Genomic DNA, 10,709 nt, shown 5'->3' on the forward strand with positions numbered 1-10,709 from the left:
GTTCTGCTCCATTTTTAAAGAAATAATACTTAAAAGTTTTTTTTGTTGGGATTTGAAGCATATCTTGGATTACTTTTTGGTTTGGTTATATTCAATATCTGAGGGAATATATGGTATTTTAAAAATAAAAAAATCATGGTGGTTTTTGGAATTATATCTCGGTTTTTTTGGTGGGTGAAGTGAAAACATTGTCATGAAATCTAGGAAATATCCACTAAATTGAGACCAAATTCCCACCTCCAAGCACCATCAAATCAAACACCTAAGATAGGGAATTCCACGGAGATTTCGTAACACTGTAGAGTCGAATGGACTCTTAAAGGATTCGCACGAAGACCTAAAAGTTGAATGCAGTGGTGTTTGGTGGATGTTTTCCACTGTGGTTATTCTGATTAGATTATTGTGGACATCTAATGTACTATTCTTATATAACAAGTATTTGAGTAATTCTTGAATGTTATTTATATCATGTTTGTTTTAGTATTTTAATGTTTTACGTAATATGATTCTAGATAGAGTTATTTGTGGTGTTACAATTTGTGTCAATATATTTCATACAAATTTGTGACAAGACTCACAAAAATGAAAACAAAACACTAATTTTTTTATTTTATCCAAAATATCTCTCAAAGTTTTGTATCGATTTTAATATTTCTTATGGATTTGAGACGGAGCTCATAAAATAAAAATATATTTTTTTAGTATACAACTCATCCAAAACATGTCTAAATGTTTCACACGAATTTGAGACATATAATAAAAAATATCAAAATTTCAATTTTTATTTATTTTAATTAAAAAGTAACACAGTCATTAAAAAAATATAAGGGTGCAAGGTATTATTTTAGGGCTATAATTTTAGGCCCAATTAATGAGTTTTAGTTTGGTTTTGAAACAATAACAAAAACCTAAATAACATTTTTTTAAAACCCTAAATATAAAGTGTACTCACTACAAACCCTTTTCATATTTGAAACATTAGGATTGAACCAATTACGGCATGTGATGCTGAGGACAGAGATAATGGCAGATAGAATCAGTGAGTTGCATGATTCAATTCTCTGTCACATTCTTTCTTTTCTTCCAACCAAACATGCTGCAACCACAAGCATCCTCTCTAAGAGATGGAAATCATTATGGCTTTCAGTCCTCACTCTCGAATTCGACTGCAAATCCTTCAAACACATGGCCTCATTTGGATATTATATACACAAATTGATGCCCTTACGAAAAATTGAACTTCCAATCCTTTCGTTTCGTTTCAACTGCAACTACTGGTGTCCAATTCAAATCCAATGTGATGTTACTCTATTTGTTTCCTATCTAATGAATAGAGGAATTGAGAAACTTAACATTAGCGGCGACATGAAATTACCACCTAGTATTCTTAGTTGCAAGACCCTTAAGGCTCTTAAGTTGAAAGGAATAATAGTGAATGGTTTTTCTCATCAAGTGGATTTTCCTGTTCTTAAAATTCTTCATTTAAAGAGAATGATTTTCGAACGGCATGAATTGCTTCTTAAACTTCTCTCTGGTTGTCATATACTTGAGGAATTGGAAACCAAATATTTAAGTTTTCGTAATGGTTCGCGTGTTCCAGCAAAAGAGTTTGATTGCTTGTTACCTAGTTTAGTCCGAGCAAAGATTTCTTGTCCTGATTATATTATTCCTCTTCATTTGGTTTGCGATGTGGAGAGTCTACATATGGAGGTATGACAATATAGATTTTAATTTTCTATAAACTCATGATTTTTTTAACTGTAGTCCATAGTTTTAAATTGCATTTGCGAACATGTTTGCACGAGTTGCAATTGCAGTTGTGTCGGGGACTGCAGTTGGTTATATAGAATTCTCATGTACTGTCTTGTCACTTGTGTAACTCATGCAGGCACAATTGAAATGTTGTAGTAAACTTCCCATGTTTCATAATCTGACACATGTGAAACTTAAATTTTTCTTTAATATGTGGGGTTGGTTTCAACAAATGCTTCAACAATACCACAAACTTCAAAGTTTAATCATACATGGTTGTGAATATCAAGACGAAAGTTGGACCGATCCACCAATAGTTCCAAAGTGTCTTTCATTGCACCTGAGAACGTGCTGTCTTGCATATTGTAAAGGCACTGAATCTGAGCTCCAATTTGCAAAGTATATTTTGCAAAATTCGAAAATACTGATGACTATGAAAATTAAGTATGATCACTGTGCAGATATAAAAGCAAAACACGAAATGACAACGGAATTATCTTCATTCACAAAGGGCTCTACAATGTGTGAAATTGTTTTTGAAAACTCGGTATCTAATTCAATTTCCGATTAATTCGGAGAACAGTCGAATGCTGTAATTTTATATCTAAAGATTTGATATTTCTTTATTTTTGCAATTTTATGGGTGTAATTTCTAAATTTTAGAGAAGTCTAGTTTTCCATTAATTTGTTTGTTCTTGACACTGTTAAAACAACATTTTTGAAACGTTAGTGTAATTTTATCAAAGGAAGAAAAGTAAAAAAATTGTTTTCGTAGCAAGTTTTGTAATATATTTTAGGAAAATATGTACCATCAGCATTTTCAACTTCCTACTAATTAAGATACACATCAGCACAGTAGATAACAAGTTGTATTGTAGCACTGCAAAAGCAATCGTTGCAGTGGAGAGACATTTGTGATATTGGAGCGATGTTTAATTCGGATGTTAATTGAACATGTTATCTGCAAAGTTGAATTTATTAAGAAGAGATATTAATTTTTGTAACTAAGTCTCTAACATTTTTGTAACTAAGTGCTAAACATATTAAATTTATTATATTATTTTTTAATTTTTAAATCTTATTTTTTGAAAATCAAAATTCATAAAACACATATAAATATTGTCACGATATTTTCAACAAAAACTTCATCTTCTTTCTCCAAACAACAGAAACTTCATCTTCTTTTTCTAACCAACAACAACTTCATATTCTTTTTCTCAACTTGTAGAACTACCCACATTCATATTTTTCCACCACAATTGTAAAACAACCACTAATTAACGCATGTTTCACTTCTTTCACCATTGTGAAACGAGTTTTCTTTCCAACATTGTATAACGAATTAACCTTTAATATTCTCTCATACAATCGCTCCTCACATAATTTATCGGTGTTCGTATTTTCTCAATACAATCGCTCCTCACATAATTTATCGGTATTCATATTTTCTGACTGTAGATTCTGGAGACTCTGAAGATACTGAAGATCTTAAGTCAGACTACTGATGATGTCAAGATTCTGACCAAAGATTTTGATGTATTTGAATCTTGCTCTATGTTTCTTCATTTCATGCTTCATCAACTTTTATCATAAGCCAATGAACTTAAAGATAAGATCAAATGGGCACGTGATCAAGTAGTACAAAGTACAAGTCAAATATTCTTTCCACTACCTAAGTTCGTGGGCAAAGACAATACTATACATCACATATGTCATTGATTTTGTGGGGAAGAACAATATGCAATATCACTCCTTTCACCATTCAACAGTGGACAAACGCTCTATTTGGTTTCCCCATTTTTTCCCCCAACGATCTCTTTTCTTATGCTATATAAGTGAGACTTGGAGACTTGAAAAAAAAACAAGAGAACACACAAGAACACTTAATGCTGCAAGTTCTACAACTTTATTGACAAGTCTGTTTTTTTGTGAAAAGCTATCAATTTTGTACACAGTTTTCTTTCGGTAATTGTTTATCATTTTTGTAAAATCTACTTGTATAGAAGCAACTTGTAACACATAAAATATTATTCAAATTGTTTGTTTGATTCCTTAAGGAGAGTAGATAGTCGAATCCTTGAGAAAACCAAAAGAATTATTCTTTGAGTCCTTAAGAAGATTATGGTATAGTAGGATCCTTGAGAAGACAAAGGCGGTTATTATAATTTGTTTATTATAGTAGATTAAATCCTTTTATATAAGGCAAAATCACCATGGCGGATGGATTGAAGTAGCTTTGAGTTTCAAGCAAATTAGGATAAAAATAATTGTGTTTTTATTTCTTTGTTATTAACATTTAAGTGGTGTTCTTGAGTTGGTAAAAAACTTTTGTTTTGTAAAATCAAATTCAAATCCCCCTCTTTCTTTTGTTTTTCACACCTTCAGTTCCATGATTTGATAACATAAACATAGACCTGTATGCTAAAAATAAATAAAAAATATCAAAATTTAAGTTTAATTAGTTAACAAAAAAAAATAGAATATTAATGGGACGACATCTCGAGTTCGTCCTTCCGGCCTCCCGCGATGAATTCCAACGCAGTTGGCTACTAAAACTCTAACACAAACCCTAATTAGGGTTTGTCATCTTACACGAATTACAACTGAACAAAACCCTATATATACTGCTATTGATATGCTGCTAAACCTCTACCCTTCTTTGCTTGCACCATTCACCATTACAGACCATGTCTTCTGGCCGTTCAATTCCATTCTGAGGTGTAAGACTCTTGAAATACTTAAGTTGGTAAACATAAAAATGTGGGATTTTGATCCAGTGAAATTTCCCAATTTGACTCACATGGAACTTGATTCTTTTCATGTCTCAACACGGGAGAGGAAGGGGTGCAGGTCATTGATAGAAATACTCCCACATTTTCCAAGTCTTCAACATTTTAAGATTTGGTTTATGTTTTCGAGTTATGAGGGTGAAATAATTTGTTCCGAATGTTTGAAGGTTTCATCCGATCCCACCATTGCTCCAGAATGTCTAACATCACAACTTAAAACATTTAGCATTAAGGGATACAAAGGGAGTGAATGTGAGTTCAATTTTGTAAAATATATTTTGTAACATTCAAAAGTATTAGAGACTATGACAATCAAGAGTACTTGCCTTAAGAAACAAATGCTTATGAAGTTGTCTTTATGCACAAGGAGTTCTACAACATGTAAACTTTTATTTGGTTGACGATGACAATTATGTCGTGGTTCTTTTTGAAGAATGTAGTGGTTTTTCATGAAAGAAATTTTTCGAGAGTAATATCATATACTTTTTCTTAGTGTAAAGAGAGAGAGATCAATTTATAGAATCAAAGTTCTACTTTTTATTTATTATATTATGTGGTGTAGTTTTATTTTTGTGATTGTCAAAGTGTTTCAAGGTGAAAGGGAATTCAAACATTGTTGCAATTCTATGTTAGTGCATATAATATAGTAAGGTGAGTTAAGTATCTTTGAAATTTTCTTAAAAATTAAGGGCCCGTTTGAATCAGTTTTGCTTTTCACTTTTTAAAATATGTTTTATAAAATTGTTTTGGAAAAGTATTTTTAAGAAGAGAACTATTAAAAAATTTATTTGGTAACATGACTTTTCAAAACTGTTTTAAAAATGAGAAAATAAAAATATTTGTTTGGTAAATTATTTTTAAAAACAGTTTTAAAAATGAGAAAATAAAAAATGATAACTCAAATGAAAACAGAAATCCAAAATTAAAAATGAAAAACATGTTAAACCTGTTTTTGTTTTTCACTTTTAAAAACAATAAAAATGAAAGAGTTTTTAAAAACAGTTTTCTAGAACATTGTAATCAAACAAATTTTTAATTTTATAAATTTTGAAAACAAAAAAACTGTTTTTAAAAACTAAATCAAACACACCCTAAGTGTCATACAAAGAGTCTCAAGTTTTTGCTAGAATAACACTTTGTTAAACCAGTGTTGCATCCGCTTGTGTCTTAACCGCTTGTGTCTTAAGCTGTAATACTTAATTATATCTTTAGGCTACTAGCTATAACCTATATGTGCTAATAAGAACAATTGATATGATTTGAGTTCTGTGTATGTGATGTGATGCAAAATTTGCTTGCCAACATGATTGAATTGACCTATGTTTAAATTTCGTTATCCCCTCTTCATGATCACGACGAATAACATGCATATCCTCTAAATCATTTTCTTCAAATGTTTGACGTACATGTGTTGTTAAACAAGGTGTTTCAGAGTTAAAATCTTGATTTTCATGAATACTATCGCGAAGATGTCTATCTTGAAGAACAATTGACCATCCGGTGTTAGAAGGACCAGTGACATAAAAAACTTGTTTTACTTGGATTGCCATGATGAAAGGTTCGTTATTATAAGTTGTCTTACGAATATCAACCCGTGTAAATCCCAATTCACCGGTTTCTATACCAGTATTACTGTCAATCCACTTGCACTTAAATAAAGACAATTTAAAAGAAACATAGTCAATCTCCAAAATCTCCTTAATGACCCCAAAATACGCCTTAGATGCTAGTACAAGACTGTTATCTTTGAATCTAGAAAAGTACATGGACTCAGCCTCAACCATAACCCCATTATTTTGCATGGTACTACGATCATCATTTGATTTTGTATAAAATGAATATTTAGAAATATCGTATGCACTCTAAGTAATTACATTAAACTTAGGCGTACGTGACAACCATTTACGAAGATCTGATGCACTACTCTCTTTAGAAATGCTTTCATTAAACTAAGTTATGAAAGCTTTGTTATGTTTCGTCAACAACAATTTTTCATTCATCCGAAGGAATTATTCCTTTAAAAGACTTTTGTGAGCGGTCAAGTAAGGTTGAACTTCACTAAGGTTATTCTTTGTATATCCTTTAAAAATATTGATGTAATGCTCTGGATGACAACCATGTAAATTTGTACATATGATTTTTAAAATAATGATAATTTCTTAGTCTGTGTTTACAAGATTTAAAATGATATGATATATTGCAATTCTATCACATATTTTGTAGTTTATGTGTAAAAAAAGATACAAGACATAAAATAAGATTTAAAACAATGTAAATTTGGTATTCTGTGTTTACAAGATTTATAATTATATGATCCAGGCTAGTGAAAATGAGATTTAAAATGATATGATATATTGCAATTCTATCACATATTTTGTAGTTTATGTGTAAAAAAAGATACAAGACATAAAATAAGATTTAAAACAATGTAAATTTGGTATTCTGTGTTTACAAGATTTATAATGATATGATCCAGGCTAGTGAAAATGAGATTTAAAACAAATTATATATTGTCAATAAATAATATTTAACCCATCGATATTACTTAAAATCGAGGTAAAAATATATCTTGTTACATCGGTTTTTAAATAAAACAAAGAGATATATGGCGTGCGCAACAAAATTTGGAAAATAAAAATATGTTGTTGTTAGGGATCAAGAGAAACAATAAAAAGTGGAACTCTCTGACACTATTTAGTATAGGCCAATGATGACAGTCTGTCATTGCATGAATTCAACTGAAGAAACGGATCAAAACAAGTTAAAGAGGAGAAAAATTGAAGAAAAAAGACCAAAGAATGAAGAAACGAATAATGAAGAAAAAATAACTAAGTGTGAAGAAATTGGACTCAGTGAAAAATCAGGTGAAAAAGAGAGCAAAAGTGTGCACCCACTTGAGTAATCAAGTGTAACATTGTGCAGCATCGTACATGATATGTACATAATTGCAACATCGCGCGCACGATGCAAGTGATCACACGCGCAATGGCTCCTTTTCTGTGCATTTTCTGACACTCGATGTTGTAGGATGTGACAACACAAGGATAAACAAAAAAAATTGAGTTAGTATTAATTAAAAAAAACAACTCAAATTTAAAATATAATATAAAACATAAACACTTACGATACTCCCCCGGGCTCAATAACAAATTTGCCAAGATGTTTCCTAATTGTTTGTGACGCGTTTCTCTGAATGCGCGTCCTCTTTCGCTCCCCATGAGCACTTTCAGTAGAACTTGTATCTCTATGATCATGAGCACTAGTATCTCTATGATCATGAGCACTGGTATCATCCTCATCTTCCTGCTCATCATGCACAAAATGCATGGGTGATGAATGTGGCATGCTAGATCCACCTGCCTCCATATATTGAATACAAGGTTGCATGGAAGACATAGGAAAGCTAGGTCCACTTGGGTGCATGTAAGGAATAGGAAAGCTAGGTTCACTCAGGTAATGGACAACAACACTACAATGTGAGATGTGAGACCCATGCACGAACATAAAAATTTGATTTAATTTCTAAAAAAAGACACAACGCTTTAGTGATTAATTAAGATTTAATGGTTTTTAAAAATTGTTTCCAAATTATAAATGAGTGAGCGACATCAAAGCATTTACGGTTTCAAAATATAACACGGGTTGTGCGAAAGTCAATAGGATTTTTAAGTTGATATTTTCTTCTGAAAAATATTTTAAGAATTAAAACGAACTCCAAAAGTTTATAGAGTCCTAGAGGAGTGATTAAAAATTATATTTCGGTCTCACGTTTATTAATATTTTCTTAAATAATCTTTATTTTCTATTTTGATTCCCCTTCTCATCCAAAATCCGATTATCCTTAGATTTACACAACAACAGTAGATATCGATAAGAGTGACTATAGTTCTCTGTGGGTTCTACAACCTTTTATACTATCCTGATACATTCCGTGCACTTGCGGAAAACATCAAAGAGAAGGAAAAATTCCCAACACATTGGCGACTGGATGAGGACGGGAAATGGTGAGCTTTTTATAGTTTATATGCACGAAATACAAATGCATGAATGTATGAATATATTTTTTATTTCAGGGAATCCGAGAATTATTGTCAATTGTAGAGTATGGAAGTAAAGACAGAAGAGGAAACTAGTATGGAAAAAAGAGAAAAGAATTTATGTATTTATGAACTGGTGTGTATCTCTTTTGTATGGTTTTATCATTTTTGTATGTTCAAGATTGACGGGAACTTTGAGATTCCATGTATATGATGCATATGGCTTTTTCATGTGGATGGAATGCAAATAATTATGCAAAAAAATTGTTTGAATGGTTCAAATGTTTGATGATGAAATAATTTAGGTTCAAAAGTTCGGTATATATATGATGATGCAATAATGGTATGCGATAATATAAGTTTGAGATATTCTGGATAATCCGACCATGGTTCTCAAGACATAGGTTCAAAGGTTCGACATATTCATGATTTTCAAGGAATGTATAGATTTAGGTTTCTTGTAAAAAAACCCATATTCTTCTCACAGGTAGATTATAGTCTTCAAAAAGGTTGTCCATAAAAGGCCTAACAAAGTCATGGATCCAAATGAGAATACCTTGCCGTAGAAAATGCTTGCACGACAACGCTACCCCCAAGTGTCTTTAGTTTAGGTGTGGGTCTCGTGTCAACCCAACGCGCGAAATGCATGTGTCATACCCCAAAATTTTCCCGTCGATATTACAAAGTATTCCTCAAGACTCTCCGACTTGTTCTGCAAGGCACTGATATCAAATGGACAAAAGCCCAGCTCACAACAGGCCCAATCCAAAGGCGGCCCAAAATAGCTTGCTCGCTAGGCGAGCAGTCCCTTCGCCTAGCGAACATTTCATCATGACACTCGCCCAGCGAAGCATCAGATCCAGAAAAAAGCCCAGAACTAGCTTGCTCGCTAGGTGAGCAATTCCTTCGCCTAGCGAAGCTTGCGAAAATCTGAAGTTTTGGACCTCATCTTAAGCCCATTAGGTCACCACCACTACTACTATAAATACCAGCTCCTCAGCCACGAAAAGAACACACAGACCCAGAGGGAGAAATACAGAAACACACAAACAGACGGACGAAGGACGGAAACCCTGGTGCAAAAACCCTGCTAACCTGAAGGCAGCCCATCCGCGCCGAAGCTACCGCCGCCCAACTCAATCCGGCCTCCAAGCAATCAATCTCTTTCACTATCGCAATTGCACACAGGTTTGCGTATCACCGCTGTCTTACGTTTCCAATTGATATTCTTTACATACATGATGCATTCCGATTAAAGTTTTGATATGTAAATTGATTTCGCATGTGAATCCAAGTATGAACATCCTGTATAATTGTATATGCTATGCCTATAATCCAATGCCATAAGAGTGCAGGTTTTCGGGAGTCATGCTGCTGTCAAACTCCAAACCCGTGGCCGCTCGCTAGCTCATCGCTAAGCGAGCCTGCAGCGAGCATTCGCTGAGCCTTCGCTAGGCGAAGCAGAGGCGAACAGGACAGCGGCTGTTTTGTCTCTTTGTTGTCCATCTTATGCTTATCTAATTACGATTTTGCATCACTTTGCCTGAACTCATAACTGTTATGTCTATTTTATGGTGCAATTGTCAAATCATATTTTATCTTAACGCTCTAACCCGTGTGTTGAATGGTGTAAAGGCTTCCATATCCTCAATGAAGTGGCCGGCTAGGTATTCCACTTTACGTGTGGGAGGGAGATGGATTCTAAATTACTTCACTTTAATGTGAAGAATCATATTGATTGCCTAATTAATTTTAATGTATTAATTTTTAATGCATTGATTTTTATGTGTTGATTTTAACATGGAGATTCATCCTAATTACCTAATGAACGTTAAATATGGACTTTAAATAAATGATATCGGACCTCTCTTTATTACCCCACGATTACGTAATACGGTCATGTCCCGCGAATGTAGGGATACACTTAGCAACGGCCCTTCGATTAAATCATCATAAAATAAATCATAGTCCCTCGGATGTTGCCTTCGAATATATGATTTCGTCCCTCGATGACCCTTCGGTGTAGCCTACGGTTAAATGATGATCGTCCCTTCGAATGCTAAGGTATCCTTACAACTGTTGCCTTCAATGACCTATCGATGACCCTACGATGACCCTTAAACATCCAAAG

At 33.1% G+C, this 10,709-nt stretch overlaps 1 pseudogene; it reads left to right on the forward strand.

Moving 5' to 3' along the window:
• Positions 1–1,023: 1,023 nt before the first annotated feature.
• On the forward strand, positions 1,024–4,942 carry LOC127081555 (putative FBD-associated F-box protein At5g56700; annotated as a pseudogene).
• Positions 4,943–10,709: the final 5,767 nt, after the last annotated feature.

The sequence above is a fragment of the Lathyrus oleraceus genome, chromosome 5, assembly GCF_024323335.1.
Source record: "Lathyrus oleraceus cultivar Zhongwan6 chromosome 5, CAAS_Psat_ZW6_1.0, whole genome shotgun sequence".
Classification (NCBI taxonomy): domain Eukaryota; kingdom Viridiplantae; phylum Streptophyta; class Magnoliopsida; order Fabales; family Fabaceae; genus Lathyrus; species Lathyrus oleraceus.